The sequence below is a fragment of the Globicephala melas genome, chromosome 11 (assembly GCF_963455315.2).
Source record: "Globicephala melas chromosome 11, mGloMel1.2, whole genome shotgun sequence".
NCBI classification, from domain to species: Eukaryota; Metazoa; Chordata; class Mammalia; order Artiodactyla; family Delphinidae; genus Globicephala; species Globicephala melas.
This window is the reverse complement of record NC_083324.2, coordinates 87557544-87576599: the sequence shown is the minus strand read 5'-3', so window position 1 is coordinate 87576599 and position 19056 is coordinate 87557544. Positions and strand designations below refer to the sequence as shown.

General features: G+C 38.8%; 1 pseudogene; it reads right to left on the bottom strand.

The window, feature by feature from the left end:
• Nucleotides 1-1921: 1921 nt before the first annotated feature.
• The window catches only part of LOC115866103 (translationally-controlled tumor protein-like), a 182783-nt pseudogene continuing 165648 nt past the window's right edge, over nucleotides 1922-19056 (bottom strand).

Genomic DNA, 19056 nt, shown 5'->3' with positions numbered 1-19056 from the left:
TAAGGTCAGCCATATCTTTACTTCTATACGTGTCAGCAAGTTATGATGAAATGAAACCACTGCTTTGTTCTACTGGCATTTCCCCATATGGTAATGGATCTATGCTTTCTGTTAGGTGCCAGATAGCACAGGGACACCAACCACTTACAGTCTCATTTCAAACATGGAGGAAAGCAAAAGTTAAGGAATCCTTGACTTTAAATTAGAGACAAGAAGCTCCATGACCATATTAAGGTCCATGATGTTTTATTTGAACTGACCACACACCTGTGTTAGGATTCTTGTCCCATTGTGAATCTGTACCCTAAATTACATTGCTGCTACACAATACTGAAATCACCCTCATTATCTAGGACACATTTATCAGGCAGTAAAAACAATTTAAAATACTAAGGCTCTGAGCCATCTGTCATTAGAAGTGCCCAATTATATTACGCAAGTTCCTTGGAAAGTTTCCATAGTGTAGGATCTCCCTAACCCACATCAACAAACTGATTTTAAAAAAGCACCTATTTTACCATTTGACATTTCATATTGTTTTGTATCTGATACCAGGTGGACAATTTGGCAGGTAGAGGAACTTCCTAAGAAATTCAAGCTACTCATCTATAGTCAACATTAATTATTTTCCTTAAATATAACTTTTTTGAAAGACACATATTATTTTAGATTTCTGTCACCACACTGTCTTGGTGACATCATATGCAAACCATATAGGAATATTTTTTAACTGGATGCCAAATGTCTGGGATTTTAGGTCTGGCTGTAAAGATGATATAAACAAATGAGTTCCTGATGTTTCTTATTAGAGGATGCCAAGAATCAATACATTGCTCAATAATCTAGAACAAGAGTCAATCATTCTGAATTGACTTGCAAGCCTCGACAGTCTCAATCGACAGGGAGCTGTAGGTTTATGAGAATATCCAGTACCTACTCTGAGAACTTTTTATAATCCCTTTGCTGTTAGATAGAAAACTGAATTCCTGCCTTGGTACTGGAGGGTTCCAAGACTGTCCAGAACACAAGATGTGCAGTCTAAGACTCATGCTAACTATTTTTTAACTGAAAGTTAACCTCTCAGGAAAATTAACTGCAGAGCCATTCTTCTTGATGTAAAAAACTACATTCTGTTTCATCATCTGGCATTAACTTGTTTTCAGCAGCACCTATTGAAAACTAAGAACCCAATGCAAAGGCAACACATAGACCTAGTTCATTTTAAATTAAAATGTAGAATCACTTGGGATACCTCTACTCACAAGCACAGCACAGAGACCACCTAATAACAAAGTACAAATTAACTGGTTACAACTTGATGTTACTTTTGAAGAAAGAATTGTATATATGTGAAACAAATACTGCTGGTCAAAGTTTGTGCATTTATTCATTTATTTATTTATTATTTATTGAATTCCTGCAGTGAGCTGATTAGCCAAGGGCAATCTTGCAGCAAGAAAATGATGAGTTGTTAAATAACTCTTCTTTCCTTTTCTGCTCAGCTCTGCTCATTAGCAGATTTGGGATGTACCTCCTGTGGGTGATAGAACCTAATAAACCTATTCATTCTAAAATTAAAAAAAAAAAAAGTTGAATGCTTACCATGTACAAGATGACATAAGATCAAAACAACAGAAGACAGAGTTTCCGATAACAAATAGTAGGATTTCACAGTTCCATAGCGACTCTGCATATACTTTTTATTTTTGAGTTTAAATGCATTTTATTTTTAGACAATCTACATAACATGTTTTTGGGTTTTTTTCCTCAAAAACAATGCCTCTGCTCCAAATAAATCAACATCAAAACGAAGGGGTCAGGATGACATCAATCCCCCATTTGTCTAAATCCTGGTGTTGTGTAGATGAGAAGCAGCAGCCAGCCAGTTATGACGAGCAAGTGATCCCAACAGCCAAATGTGTTAACATTTTTCCATTTCTAGACCATCCTTAAAGGAAGTCACATATGGCGTCACGCTATCCTCACGGTAGTCCAGCAGAGCAGCCATGCCATCCGGATTCATGTTTTCACCAATAAAGAACTGATAGTTTTTGAAATTAGCAAGGATGTGCTTGATTTGTTCTGCAGCCCCTGTCATAAAAGGTTTTCCTCTTTCTGGTCTCTGTTCTTCAAGCTTCCCTTTGATTGACTTCATGTAATCTTTGATGTACTTCTTGTTGGCTTCTTTTGTGAAGCTGGTTTCCTGCAAGTGATGGTTCATGACAATATCCACCCCACTGATTACTGTGCTTTCGGTACCTTAGCCCTTGGGGCCTTCAGCGGAGGCATTTCCACCGATGAGCAAGTCATCAATGTTACCCTCTGTTCTACGGACCATCTTCCCCTCCACCTCCAGACACAGCCCGTCGTCGATCTTGTAGATGTTGGAGAACATCTCATCATGGCTGATGAGGTCCCGGTAGATGATCATGATGGCGAGCGGAGGGTGTCACTAGCTTAGTAGGAGCCTGGAGCTCAGAGCTAGGGAGGTGCAGCCGGAGCGGCGCTCTGGGGGAGGAGGGACCGGGCAGAAAAAAAGCTACATATAATTTTATAATGAAAAGAATACTTACAGAAATATCACGTCTCTATTTTTTTTTTTAGGAGTTCACATAAATAACTTATTAGGGACCAGCCCACATTTTTTATATTTCATAATTTTAAAAAATTACATCACCCATTTCTACACACTTCCAAAGCATGCAACAATTCAAGGTTTTATAATTATTTTTTATAGCATCCATTTAAAAAAATAAAGGCTTATCACAGAGGAGCAAACATGCACTTTAATCACAGAGAAGCAAATATGCACTTTAATCAGAACATTCTCATCCTATAGGATAGATACCTTCCATGAAAGTATTCTATAGAATTTCCCTGTCCAATACTGTAGCCACTAAAGATATGTGGCTATTTAAATTTAAACTCTTTGGGGGCCTCCCTGGTGGTGCAGTGGTTAAGAATCCGCCTGCCAATGCAGGGGACATGGGTTCGAGCCCTGGTCTGGGAAGATCCCACATGCCGCAGAGCAACTAAGCCCGTGCGCCACAACTACTGAGCCTGCTCTCTAAAGCCCGCGAGCCTGTGTTCCACAACAAGAGAAGCCACTACAGTGAGAAGCCCATACATTGCAACGAAGAATAGCCCCCGCTCGCCACAACTAGAGAAAGCCCGCGTGCAGCAACGAAGACCCAAAGCAGCCCAAAATAAAATGAATAAAATAAAATACAATAAATTAAATAAATAAATTTAAATTCTTTTTTTATTTGAAGTCTAATTGATTTATAATGTTTCAGATGTCCAGCAAAGTGATTCAGTTATGTATATATGTATATTCTTTTTCAGATTATTTTCCATTACAGGTTATTATAGGATACTGAATATAGTTCTCTGTGCTATACGGTAGGTCCTTCTTGTTTATTTTATATATAGCAGTGTGTATCAGTTAATCCCAAATTCCTAATTTATCCCCTGCCTTTCCACTTTGGTAACCCTAAGTTTGTCCTCTATGTCTGTAAGTCTATTTCTGTTTTTTAAATAAGTTCATTTGTATCATATTTTAGATTCCACATATAAGTGATATCGTATGGTATTTGTCTTTCTCTTTCTGACTTACTTCACTTAGTATGATCATCTCTAGGTCCATCCATAAAAATTCAGCCCCTCAGTTACACAAGCCTCATTTCAAGGGCTCAAGAGACACAGTGGCTAGTGGCTACCATATCACAGCACAGAATATTTTATTCATCACAGAGAATTCTGTTGGACTGCACAGTTGTCACCATAATTATCTTTATCCACAAAGAATGATACTGTCTTGACCCAATGTCTTAGCCTTTTTGTACAATTGTAGACTGTAAAGATGTCTGAGAACATGTATATCAACACATTATTACCTGAGCGAACTAATGCTTGGAAAGTTTTAGGTAACAGAAAGATAGATAACTCAAGGTTTTTCTCTACATTCTGAAGTCCATCTTGCATTGAAATCTTTAGTCTTCCAGTCCCTGCCTGGAGTGTGGTGGCTGATTGAAATCTAGGGCTCAGGTGATCAGATTTTATCTACTATGACAGTGCTGATTGAATCATAATAGCTGCTTGATTCAGGCTTGTGAGCTCAGAGAGAAAAGTGGTTTGATGTATTAATGATGACTTGTAGGCCGAGAGCTGATTTTGTACTTGCAAGACATTTTGTGTTAACTAAAAATATTAGCTAGCAACTAATAAGCACACACATGGTGGTAAGGTGCACAAGCAGAAGTAAAGCAATTTTGAAGTAGGGAAGAGTATATCTCACATCCCCCAGACTACCTGAAAATCATTCTTCAGTTTGGGCTCTGTAACTTTAGAAGGATATAGATAGAACGCTGCTGATAAAAGGAAGAACTTTAAATTACACTCACACATTTTCCAAGCCCTAGTCCACCTTCTCTCCACCTTTTATAAGAGATATGAGTCCTGGACTAAGAAAAACCTCTTCGGAATGAATCTAGGAAAGAAACTATAAAATAACCTTCCAAGAGAGTCTCTTATGGAGAAAAATAAAATGTCACCTCTCTTGCTGCCGCTTAAAAATACGTTTTCCTGAGAATCAGAAGACACATGGAAGGACTTCTTCGAGCCACATGTGTCTGCAGTAATCTCTGGAGAGATTTAAGAAATAAAATTTCTCATTCTTAGAATCTTGCCTGTCCATCGCATAAATTCCTACTGCACTCTGCCTCTAGAAAAATACTGTATTATTTAGCTCACCTGAAATTCAGTCCGAGATCGGACTTCCAATTTCTGTTTGGAAGGTTGAATTTTATAACGGAGATTTCCAAGCTTATCCATCTAAAATCTCCTCGTTGAAAGCTCTAGTTCAGCCACTGTGAAGTTTCACAGAGGTTGAGTCCAGTTTGAGAGCTGTCTGGGAGCCTTACTTCAGCTTCACTTTTCTATAGAATTTTGGCTATACTCCCATGGAAAAAAAGAAAATGTGAATCTAATTTTTCCTTTGTTAGCAATGCTCATAGAATATATTGGTTAAAGCAGAAGTCCTTTTAATGAATTGTGAATTTTTCAATGGTCATCTGTGTGAAGTTTCCCCGTTCCCCACTCCCACGCCAGGATAACTGTGACTATGTAGTGTGAAAATGGAACTTGTTTTTAAAGAATATATTTTGAAGAAGAAATTCTCCAAAAGCCTCAATACAAGGTGGATGATTTGCTTCCTTTGTTATGATCAGACAGACCACATTTACACAAGAGTAAGAATTTAAACAGAAAAAATAATCTATAAGGAAAAGGATTCAATTTGATTCTTTTTGAAATGCTTACATTATTAAGTGTTTTGGGGGGTTTTTTTTGCTCTAATTTGTGTTTGGTACCACAATTCACACTGGAATCACCCTGGAAATCTTGTTTCAATTAATTTCTTAAGACAATTCACCCATTTAATGACAAGAATATCTTTGATGACTTAAGTCAAAGTATCAGGTATTAATCCATGTCAATATGGCTGCTGGACAAGGGTTTCCCTGTACATTTTAAACATATACACTAGTTATGAAAGCAGAGCAAGAGTGACACAGGCCTTCTACTAGTCAGACATTTCAGCATGCACAAAATAAATATCTGATGATTTAACTAATGAGAAGCTACTGTATAACACAGGGAACTCTACTCAATGCTCTGTGGTGACCTGAATGGGAAGGAAATTCAAAAAAGGAGGGGATATATGTATACGTATAACTGATGCAATTTGCTGCAGAGCAGAAACTAACACAATATTGTAAACCAACTATACTCCAATAAAAATGAATTGTTTAAAAAAAGAATTAGGTAGAACATTTGTCTACATTTATCTACTAATATGTGTCTATTCCCTTCTTTATGCAGTATGTATATAATTCTAGACATTTTAATTCCTCCCATCTTCCTAAAAGAATTAGATAAATGAGCTCCTAACATAGTAGAAGATTTAGAAGATTATTTGGCAGGTTCCAAAGGCTTTTTGAGCCTTTAAAAAGATAATGAATTAAACAAAATAATAGTAAAGGCATGATAAATAAGCCAGTGTTTGTTTGTGAATTGGTGAAGCACACAGCAACCTAAGATTTATTGTTTGAGAAAAACCAAGACAGGCCCTCTTCCCGTACTTCCTTCTATAAATAGAAAGGTATAAATGCATAAATATATTCATATATCTCAAATATACACATTGCTTTTTTTAGGCTCCGGACGCGCAGGCTCAGTGGCCATGGCTCACGGGCCCAGCCGCTCCGCGGCATGTGGGATCTTCCCGGACCGGGGCATGAACCCGTGTCCCCTGCATCGGCAGGCGGACTCTCAACCACTGCGCCACCAGGGAATCCCCCTCAAATATACACATTGCAAGAAAAATGGGAAACAAATGAAACGAACCGTCAAGAGTAGTTATTTCTGAATGGTGTTAACTATAGACAATTGTTATTTTCTTATTTTTTTTACTCACTCCTTAAATTTCCTGTTATTTTTAATCAGAAATAAAAAGTATTTTGATACCACTAGTTTTTTTCTATTGATAACCCCCTGCATGTGGTCTTTTTAAAATTTTTAGCAAGAAAAAATGTTAAATAATTTTAGCATACAAGAACATCTATGACCTAAGTGCCTGCCTAAGAGCAAGAAATATGAAAAGTTTGATCCAAACATAGAAATTCACATGCCACAGATGGGGCACCTAGAACAACAACAAAAACAAAGTGTATTCCGGTTCAAAAGTGATGGTTGGTGAGCACAGTTTACATTTCATAGTTTACAGCAAAAGATTGTGTTTTGTTAACTTTGCAAGACCTATTCATTACATGATGCAATGAACAAAGAGGTAAAAACTATAAATTATCCACCGAGAATTTGTGGGATATTTATAAGGAACTGAAGCAGAATTTGGTTCATTATTTTAATATAGTCAGACAACACGGTGAAAATTTGTTGAAGAAATTTACTAGATGTCTTCTTCAATTGAAGACACTTTTTCGACTCAGGATCCTCAGTAGCCTAATTTCTTAGATTCCTATTGGCCTTACGTATATGTATAACTGAATCACTTTGCTGTATACCTGAAACTAACACAACACTGTAAATCAACTATACTCCAATATAAAATAAAACAAATTTTAAAAAGAAATTATACTTATTAATGCAATAAGGCACAAACCAAATGAAACTGAAACTGTTGAAAACATAGAAACACATGATTGGGTTTCACGAAAATATGAACGTGTGCAGAGTCAATGTGGACACCTGGATTGAGCTTCCATTTCCTCCCCTTAGTGCTACACTTAAGATAAATAGGATCACAGTCTTAGAAAAACTGCAGAGCCAGACTGTGGAAATTAATTTGCAATTTCAGAAGAGAGCTACAGGTAAAAGGAAGAAAGTTAACGGCTTCTCCCATTTTTCCATAAGTTATGCATCTTGACTGGAGAAGCAGAAGGTCAGAGAAACAGAAAGGATGGTGAAGGTGACTCTGATGAGTAGTTCCAGGAAACTGAATGAAGTCCTATTGCCTGGAGAATGTCATGGATCCCAAATCAACAGGTTGCAGGCACATTCTCAGAAAACGCGTATCTTGTTTTGGGTCAACGTGAATGACAAAGAAGAGTCAACTTTCTGTCACGATATGGGTCACAGAAGGTTTTTGAAACTTTTATTTTTATCATTGAAGATCTTATCCGAAGGATCAGAATGAGGAAGTACCCATGCTCCTGGATTAAGCGGAGGAAATTGTGAACATCTATTGACTTCAAGTAAGTGTATGTTCAGATGTTTTCTGGGTTTTATCCTCTCTGTTTTGGGGTGGGTAAATCTCCAGAACAGGTGGTATTTTTTTTCCAAAGCAACCATTTATGAAAACCCCGTATAAGTTAGTGCTTTAATGTACTTTGATCACATTAATCCTCCTAAGGTAGCTATTACCAGCCTCATTTTTTCAGTGAAATGTCTGAAATCCATGAGAGTGACGTGATATGCCTAAGGTCTCACAGATAGCAGGTAGAAAACCTGCAATGGAAATCTATGTTTTCTAGCTGTAAATTTCTTACTTTTCATATGTATCATGCTTCCTTCTCAAGTTTTACCTTTCTCTTTTTTTTTTTAACTCATGACAGCTTCTAATTATACCAGAATATCATCAGGATCTCCATCTATCTACCTATCCATCATGTTAATGATGGGCCCATTGTTCTGAGTTTATGAAGAGCTCTTTATGAAGAATGGATACAAAATGTTGTTAAATGCTTTTTTTCTTCCCATGGGTGGGAATGCTAAAGGATTTTTCTCCTCCAGTTTAAAATAAGAGAATTATGTTAAAATATTTCCTAATACTGATCCATTCTTAAATTGCTGGCATGAACACCATGTGGCCAAGGTGTTTTCTCTCTTAGTGTGTTGCTGCATTCAATTTGTTCTATTTTATTTATGACGTTTGCATTTATTCATAAGTGAAACTGGCCCACAGTTTTATTATATTATGTTGGTATGTGAAGTCTTTTGTGTCCAATGTCCACTTTAAAAAATGTCTTTGTCTGGGCTCATGGATTCCTTTATATTTGGGGAGAGAATTCAGCTAAGGGGGAAAAAAAAGAAAGAGTAGAGGTCCCCATATCTCTTGTCTTTAGCTTTCATGGCTGTCTTTAATGAGCAAACTTCCAGATGGATCTGGATCACAGAGCTCCTGCCTTAACCTCTCAGCCTAGACCGATAAGTTAATTTACGTTGAAGGGGACAAGAACCGCCAAGAAAGAACAGTATCCTTCTAATTGTGGAGACAGGTAAAAGTATCTCAGAGCTAGAAATTCCAGACCATTTGGTCAAACTGCTAAACACCACCTGCCTCTGTGAAAACATATTGTTTTTCAAAAACAAAGTGTTCCAGATAGAGGGCATCTCACTACCAAGGACTCTGGTCCTGCCATCTTTTCACTCTGTCATTCTCCATGTGTTGGCAAGATGCTACAGCGACCCCGGGTGTCACGGGCTGACATGACTGTATCATGAGAGGAAGGGAGGTATTTCCTCCCGCATGCCTATTTTACTAGGTAAAATGTTTCCCAGGAACTCCTAGTGGACATCTCCTCCAGTCTTTTTCACTGGAATTAGATCTCATACCCACGTCATAGGTGCAAAGGAGATCAGAAGAAAAGTATAAGGTGTATTCTGCATCTACTGTGGGAGTGTGTTCTCCCGCAAGCAAGAAAAGAGAGAGAAGAGGCTGTTCTGGAAGCACGCAACAATTTGGTCACAAAAGAAAAGGGGAGGGACTTCCCTGCACGCAGTGGCTAAGAATCCACCTGCCAATGCAGGGGACACAGGTTCGATCCCTGGCCCAGGAAGATCCCGCATGCGGCGGGGCAACTAAGCCCAAGCACCACAACTACTGAGCCTGCGCTCTAGAGCCCGCAAGCCACAACTACTGAGCCCACGTGCCTAGAGCCTGGACTCCGCAACAAGAGGCCTGTGCACTGCAACAAAGAGTAGCCCCCCGCTTGCCACAATTAGAGAAAGGCTGTGCGTGGCAACGCATACCCAACGCAGCCAAAAATTTAAAAAAAAAAAAAAAAGGGGAGGATGGGCACCCACATAAGATCCTCTGGAGAGGAAGGAAAGAGCAATGAAGGAGGGAGTATTTGGGTGCAAAAGACAAAACATTGCTCACTTCCCAATGTTGACTAAGAATTGTATAGGAAGGTGCAGTTATCTTTTAGTATCTTGCATGTAGTGGTCTTTGAATCAACTTTTAATTTTCCCATGAGGTTGAATGGATTGAAAATGTAAAGTCAACAAGGGTTAGATGTATTCATTCACATGGTATTGAATCACCCACTCAAGATAGGAATATTTGGGGGCACATCTGATTTTTCTGATATTGAAATCAAAGAATACAGTAGTTGGCTTTTACAACCATCGACAAAGACTGAGTCTAAGCTTGGACCCTGCAGTGGTTCAATCATTGTTACACCTGCATGGGTATGTTTGTCATATGAGACTCCAGACTGCTATAGAGAACTATAATATTCCCACATTCCTCTTCATTTTATTAATCGATTGATACTATCTTTCATTATGGGGATGAAAATGACTGAAAGGGAACAGAGATTATTTATTGTGGAAGGGAAAAAAAAGACACAAACGCTTTCAATATGTCAATAAAGAGTACCCAATTCCTTTTCATTCTTTGTGTTAAGTGTGTGTTACTTAGTCTTACCTCATCTGTGTTTAATAGGCTTCCTTCATACTCTCTCCATGAAGCCAGAGATGTACATATTAAACACAGGAGTTTTTGACAGCTTCTCCTTCCCTAGGGCAAGACTGCTCAACTAGTAGTAACTAAGATATCTTTTGACAAGTGCAGCTAAGAGCTGGTAAAGCTTAGTCAATCTATATCAGCCTTGTTGGCACTTTCTTTCCATTTCAGACCTGTATTGCCTTGAATGATGGGTACTGGAGAATGACTACAGAAGCTATACAATCCAAGAAGGGTAGTAGATGAAATCAGGCAGGGAGGGTTAGTGGGGATGAATGCAAAACCAGACTCATATTGATCAGAGCAAGGAAAATACTTTTTCCAACTACAATTGCAGCTGAAACCCATAAATTAGATGATTGAAGTAATAAGACACGTGAAATGGCTTTTAAGTCCACTACGCACTCTGTGTAATAAATTTCAAATGACATGGAGGCTTTTAGTGGAGAGAATGATTTATTGCCATCTGCAAGAAGGAAGCTTTCAGGGATTATCTCTAAAGTGGCAAAACACTATTCCAAATTTCACAAAATTAGTGAAGCTTAGTGAAGCTTGGTGACTGAACTGACAAGCAAGCTCAAAAAAACAAAAATTAATGGAACAAAAGTACTGCAAAGGTGCACTTTCACATCCCAATAGTTAGACATGTATTATCTCCTCAAAAATATTCAAATTAACATTCGATGGAAATCTCTTTTAATTTGTTAGGAAAAAATTCCTGAGAATATTTGATTTTTAAAATTATTTTTAATATGTGGGTATATTCCAAAATGATACATAGAAAAGTCTAAATATATTCCAGCTCATGTTCAGCATGGAATGGACTAAACCCTAAATGGGTTGGACTTCTCTTGCCTCAGGCAACATTTTCCATGATTCCTTTACTTGGGAAAACCCAAGACAGTTCACCCATGAACTCCTGGACAAAAGATGGACAGAACAGTCATGGCGCTCACCTTACATCCTGGTCTTTTAAGGAAAATTGTGATTAAGCAACTCAGGTAAAATCTGAGGGGCCTTACAAAAATATATTACTTGCCAAACAAAAAGAAAATAACAGAGAAGTCTGAGGACTGGGACAGGCAGAGATAGGAAGATGCTGTGAAGTCTGAGACCTGGAAAGATTTTCTGGATCTGGGATCTATCTCATGCTTTCCTCCTGTGCAACAAGTCTTTTAATTCTAGCCAATTGCAAAGAATGGGAAAGCTAGGAATCTAGAAGTATGTCTTTTCTGCAAATAACAGGTATTCACTGTCAGAATTTTCAGATTCCAATTGTGCAATGATCCCAGGAGATTTCTTTTCTTTTCTTTTCTTTCTTTCTTTTTTTTATCCTGACCTAGCAGCACATGGCTGTCAAGAGGGAGCAACAGTAAACTTACCCACATTTTGTCCCCTCCAGCTCCATTCCATCCCTTCTTTAACCACTAGTCCTCTCACTTCTGTAGGACATTCATTTGATCCTGACTGAGATATAATTGGCATCCATTAATTAACCATTTACTGCACCTCCTTGTTTTCCTTCTGTGTCACCTATTTTACCACCACAAAGACTCAGATTTCATTATTTCATCTGCCAAGACTACCGCCTAAGAAAGGAGATGTTTTGGATATTAATACAGTCTCCTGTTTCCCCCTCTAAATTTAATGGAACTGTATTCCAACTTTTAATGATTTCTCAATTACAGTAAGATTTTTAAAAGTAGCAAAAAAAAAAGTATCTCTTTCAATTCACATAATTAAAGTGAGTATCTTCCTTAGACAATTTGCAAGTTGCCAATCTGAGAACTGTACATGGTTTAATTTTTAATAAGTGGTAGGACTAATGACTAAAGTGGAAGAGAACTGTACAGTTTAATATTGCATTTTTCTTCAAGTCCTCTTCATATAAACAAATTCCTCCTGCAAATGCTAATTAGTGATTAAAAGCCACAAAACACATTATATTTGAGGTAGCCAGTGTCTTTGCATACGGCAAGGCATACTCTCCCACTAATCAGTTACTAAAATGCTCTGTCTTACAGAATTAAGACATGAATATCAAATAAATCAGTTTTTTCCAACATTTTCATTGGCACTAAATCTGAAGATGAAGAGAAGTAGTTCTCATCAAAAGAAATGAAATATTCCTCAAGCAAGTAGACCCATAATTTTACAAATGCGAAGAAGTCAGGGAAGGGGTCCCAAAACCCTGTGATCTGCATTCAGAGATGAATTAGTGACCAAATGTTTTCTCATTTTCTGAGTTAACTGAACGACCTGCATCCAGAAATACTGGTACCTCACCATAAACACTATTCAGAAATAATATAATTCATTGTGAAGTGGTTCTTTCTTGGAACCCATCTATTCTAATTATCTATTGCTATGTAACAAACCACTCTCCACACTAGTGACATAAAAATAGCAACCATTTTATCATGGTCATGGATGTTGGGGGTCAGGATTTTGAATAGAGTACAGTGAGGCTGGCTTGTCTCTGCTCCAGGGCATCTGGGACCTCAGCTCAGAAGACTCAAGTGGGTTGAGGGTGACTCAATTAGTCAGGGGATGGAATTATCTGGAAGGTCCTTCACTCACGTGTCTGGTGCTTGAGTTAGGACAACCCAAAGGCTGGGCTCACGAGGTCTGTCGATCAGCATGCCTGCATGCAGTGTTTCCATGTAGCTTGGGCTTATCACAGCATGGCAGCTGGGCTCCAGAGAAAGCCCCCTGAGACGGAACAGCTGATAATTGAGTATTCTAGGAGATCAACGCTAACACTGCTTGGCCCTTTCTGGCCCAGCCTCAGAAGTCATGCAGCATCACTTCTACCAAGTTCTATTGGTTACAGGTGAGTCCTGGAGGCCAGCCCAGCTTCAAAAGGAGTGCCATGAGACTCTTCCCCTTGATGGGAGAGACTCGAGGTCACATTACTGAAGGACATGTGGGATAGAAGATATTGCTGCAGCTCTTTTTGGAAAATAAAATTTGTCACCCCAAGGAAGGAGGACGGAATATGAAATGCCTTTAGCATCTTTTAAATGCTATTCTCTCTGCTAGGCAATATACATGTAATGACATTGAGTTACCAACTACTTCATGTATCAGTCCTAGCACTTGCCACATTATATTGAAAATATCTGTTTTTAATCTATCTTGCTTACTAGTTGGCAAATTTCTCCATACCAAGACCACCCTTTGAATCTATTCCAAGTGTCTTGAGTATCTGGCATGTAATAGATGCGCAAGTATTTGTGAAATAAAAAGTTATCTCTGCAATTCATTCATTCTATCTCACGTATTCATTACTAATTATGTAGTAATTATTCATTTATACATGTTTTCTCTGCTAAATTCTCTGCCTCTTGCTCAGACTTTGTCTTATCTCCAAAACCTAACCATCTGCCTGGCACAGGGTAGGTTCTCAAGAAGCTTTTATGAAACTGAACTGGTCTTTTTTGGAAGATGGCTCCACCACGTGGAAACCAATAACAAACCTGGTGGGAGGCTAAACTTTCACTTTATTCATGATCCTATAACAATAGAGACCAAAAGAATGTATTTCTTTTATCTTACTGCTTCAAAACAAACCACTTCAAAAGTTACTGACTTAAAACAATGACTGTTTTCTTTTATTTTATGATCCTCTGAGATTCTGTATGTTAACTAGGCAGTTCTCGTATTGGTTGAGCCTGTAGTTATCTGAGGGCTCAGTTGAGCTGGAACCACCAAGACGGAGTCGCCCATGGCTCAGATGGGCAACAGACAGGAATGCCCAATGGCTTGGGCATCTCACAGCATGGGGCTGGGTTCTGAGAGGGAGTATCCAACAGGAAGAATTCCAAGAAAGAAGAAATGAAAGCTGCCAGTTCTTGTAAAAGCTAGACTCATAATTGCCCAAGTATGACTTGGGCCATATTCTATTGGTTAAACTATCATAGCACACATTCAAGGGTAGAGAAGATAAAGTTCAGTCTCAAAAGGGACCGGTCAAGAATTACAGGCACCTTTAACCACCACAGAATGGGAAGGGTGAAAATGGAAAAAGCAAATGAAGACTACTCTGGTACAACTTCTGTGTGTGAATAATCAGGTTAATCAGACATGACACAGTTGGTTAAATAAAGCCCAAGGCAAATGTTCTGACGCTTTGTGCAGAGTCAGAAACAGAAAACTTAATTTTTCCCCAACTGTCCAATAGGGCTGGGATGCTCTACAAAAAGGATTTATGTTATTTCTTTATGAAGCATTTGACATAACCTAAGTGAAGAGCACAAGTTGGTTGGACATATACCAGCTAACACCCTGAACATATGCTCATTTATTTTAACCAACGCAGACTGGAAAAAAAAAAAAAGTGCATAGGAAAATAGTCATGATGTTAGTTTTTTTAAAAAGAGAGTTACAAACCTTGTATTTATAGTATCACCCCAATTATGTTTTTGTTTATACTCAAACAAATTGAGGTGTTGGCATTTAATACAATAGCACATAAAAACTCAAATTTATTATCTTTTGCTGCTTTTAGAAGAAGCTCCCTGTACATCCTTGGGGGATGGGTTTCCAGAAATTAGATGTCAAGACTGGAACCTTCTTAGCTCCTGGAATGTTAAATAGTCTAAGATGGGTGTCAGGGCTTGGGATCTGTCCATCGTAAAGATGGAGCTGTTCAGACGAACCTTAAAATACTGCGATAGAAATGAATGCGAAAGAAAGGCTGGGTATTTCTGAGGTTTAGAGGAGAGCATGGTCTGATCTGGGGATGGACAAGCAACAGTTGGAAGAGTGGAGGGGTCCTCAAGATCATGAGAAAAGGACGAGAAGGTGGCAAATACCTTCAGTGAGTGACTCTAGATGGCAACTTTAAGTGTGTCTGAAGAGCAAGCAGGAATGGTGAGACCTCCAAATGGTGTGTGACAATGGCCCTAAAAGCAGAATATTAAGCTCTGTGGCTCTGGAAGCACAGGAGGTCCCCACGAGGAACAGGGCAGGGGCACTGGGAGGCAGTCTCTAAATAAACGAAAGAACAGAAGGTCTTCCTAATTTCCTGGATCGCAGAAATGCTGTCATTCTGTTCAAGCCTGAGAAAGGGGGGAGCAGGCGCTGAAAATAACAAAGATTGGACTTCAACCGTAATAGACAAGAACAGAGTCAGATGAAATTTGATTGTACCCAGTATTAAGAAATGTGAGATACTTTTATCTTAAGAGTAGTTTAGACCTTTCTCTCTCTCATACACACACACACAGACACACACGACACACATACACACACACACAAAGGCATGCACACACATACATATACACAAAGGATAGAAGAAAACATAACTATTAACAACGTTATTTATATGCTAGTAAATTATGGCTGACATTGTTTAATTTTTCAGGGGGTTTTTTGTGTTTTTTTTTTTGCAGTGAATATACGTTAACTTCAAAACTGCAAAAACATAAGGAAAAAATAGAACCTAATTAGATGACAAGCAAAAACCCAAAGTATATCTTATTCCCCAGCAGTACCTCTTGATCTGTAATCAGGCACATGGCTCCAAGCAAAATTCAATGAGTTTACACGGTCAAAAATAGAGCAAGAAGACCATAGCCAAAATAGTTCTCCTAAGCAGAGAAGAACTAGTTGCCCAGTGTTTACAAATCCTGGCATAAACAGTGTAACAGCTCTTATTTTAGCATGCTTGCTATCTGTTTTCACTACTTTCAAAAGATGGAAGATTACTCTGAAGCAGACTCTAGAAATGTCTTTACTCGTATTTCAGTGAAATTAAGCTTTCTATGAAATAGAAAACAAATAAAACATTTGGAAAAAGTATCCATTTTACATTTACATCTCTGGAAGAGGTGAGTTCTACAGTGAGGTGAAAGGGAGAAGGCAGCAGAAGGGAGTGAGAATAGGTCAAGATATTGTTTTCAAAAAAATAACAAAAGGAAGAAAGAGAAAGAGGAGGAAAATAATAACTTATTGAGTAACAACTATAGTTTGGTGCTTTATATGCACTAAATTGGCTGGAATCTTTTTTTTTTTTTTTTTGCAGTATGCGGGCCTCTCACTGTTGTGGCCTCTCCCGTTGCGGAGCACAGGCTCCGGACGCGCAGGCTCAGCGGCCATGGCTCACGGGCCCAGCCGCTCCACAGCATGTGGGATCCTCCCGGACCGTGGCACGAACCCGTGTCCCCTGCATCGGCAGGCGGACTCTCAACCACTGCGCCACCAGGGAAGCCCGGCTGGAATCTTTTTAGGTGCTGTTGAAGTGATGTGAGCATCTTTTACCACAGTGATATTTCCAGCCCATAATATGGACCAAAAAAACATAAATTTCTTTCTCTTAGACTCTATCAGCAAAAAAGATGAAACAGTGTAGAGGAAATATGTACTCTTTTTCATCAAGCAGTTGAAGGTTGAGGGCAAGGATGGCAAAGGGATTGGGACCAAGGCAGAAAAATATGACTGAGTGACTTCTGAGTTTATCAGCTGGATTTTTAAAGTATTGTATCAGAGCAGCTTAACCATGGAAAAAACCACTGAATTAGTCAGGTTTCTACAGAGAAACAAAATCGATAGGATGTCTCGAGAGAGAGATGTATTTTAAGAAATTGGTTCACATGATTAGATGAGCTGACAAGTTCAAAGTCTGCAGAGCAGGTTGGCAGGTTGGAGACTCACGAAGAGTTGATGTTGCAGCAAGAGTCCAAAGTCAGTCTCAAGGCTGAAGTCCTTCTTCCTCAGGAGACCTGAGTCTTTTCTTTTAAGGCCTTCAGCTGATTGCACGAGGCCCACCCACATTATGGAGGGTCATCTGCTTTACTCCATGTCTACTAATTTAAAGGTTAATCACATCTAAAAACTACCTTCACAGCAAGATCCAGACGGATGTTTGGCTATCACAGCCTAGTCAAGTTGACACATAAAATTAACCATCACAAAAACTAAACACTCAAAGGCAGAGAGAGCCCAAGAGAAAATAAAAGATGACTCAATTAGATAATGAAGTGGTCTATAATGAATATAATTTTGTCTAAGCATACTAAGTTCTAAGTTGGAACCCCAGCTTGAATGTAGCTATTCCATAGTGGGTGGAAGCTGAGCTTCCTGTTAAAAAGAAAGGAATCAGATTCCATCTGTTTTCTGATCAGGTGAACGTTTTAAAGTATCTTTTCTCTGAGTCAGCTTTCACTATGACATTCTGCTTTTCAGAAAAGACCATTAATTCCTGTGGTTACATTGTTACTGTGATAAATTTAAATTATACCTGGGTCTCAACCAAGACCCTCATCACTTGGGCACCACACTTAACCTTATTTTCTTCCATTCTCCAACTGCAACTTTGGTTGCAAATCAACAAGTCCCTTTGTTGTTGCACAGACTCTCTCTACTATTCACACTTTGCAGTCATATTTATTTTCTTCTCATCTACAGACTTCCCTTTTTTTTCCCTGCCTATTCAGCAAGTGTACCAATCCTTCACAGATCGAAGTAAGCTCTACCCAGTCTGTCATTCAAGTTCATCTATGAATTCTCTGACTATTCTTGCCAATAGTAAGTGCTCAGTAAGTCTCTCTTTACTAAATACTTTATAATATAATAATGTAACATAATATTAATGATACTATTGCAATAAATTCAATTTCATTATTTTTTCTACGTTTACTGATACAAAAAGAGGAACAATAAATATGTCATCCAAGGAATTGCATTCCTGCCCAGTGAGAACACAAATGATTTATAGTTATAGAAGCACAAAATTTTATTTTCAATAAACAAAACATCTACTGAACCCATATGATATGTACAAAGAACTGGGCTACGCTCTTGAGATAAAATGAGAAATGTGATCATAATCTAGTAGGGAAAAAAATAAAACAAAAATCAAATGTATTTTCAATATAACATGATTCCTGTTTAATAGACAGATGAGCAAAATGCTTAGAAACCATCTCATGCAGCTTCCTTATTTCAAAGCTGAAGACATCAAGGCTCAGGAAGAAGAAACAGCTTGTCCACAGTCATATGTATATTCAGGACTGGACTCCAAGCCATTCATTAGTTGATTCAACTAATTACAGTCTATGGAGAGAAAAATGTCTACAGAGAAAAGCGTCACCCAAATAGCACAGCCAATCAGCACAGCTCCAGATTTCACCTGAAAAACATCTCATCAAACTCTCAGGCCAGGGACTTTGTTGTTGTTGTTATTGTAGAGAAATGGCCCAGCCAGGAACAGTAGAGCATTAATCTCACCATTAAGGCCCTCACATTGCTGAGATCTTTACCACCAGCGAGTAGCAAGTATTTTTGTAGTAGAGGTCCATGTCCAGAGAACTGATTCTCCAGTGCATATGCATATACCCTATTAGCCCCACTTGACAAGTGGGAGCTATGCTCATGCCTGCAGTGGAGGCTACAAGTGCCCGGTCGAACAGTCTCTCTTCATGCATAAACATGACTCCTGCTATCACTCATGGGAAAGGGTTCCACAGTGCTGAGGAAAATAGAGCCCACAGTCTTGTGGTAAATCAGTCAAATGTGACATGCTCCGTGTGAAGGGCAGCACCGCAGCTGATGAAACGAGCAAGCCAGTGTACAGTACAATAACGTGCCAAAGCGCTTCGGTGCAGACAGCTGGTTTGAAGCTCCGGGAGACAAAGCAGAACTTAAAACATGAGTCATGAGAGGGAACCCAGGTACAAATGTCCATGCAGAAAACATCGTGGACTGCTCTCATTAACGTGCCCTTCACCTCCCTTCCCTCCTTGCCTTCTCTTGGTCACTCTCCTAGAAGCAAACTTGTGAGTCTG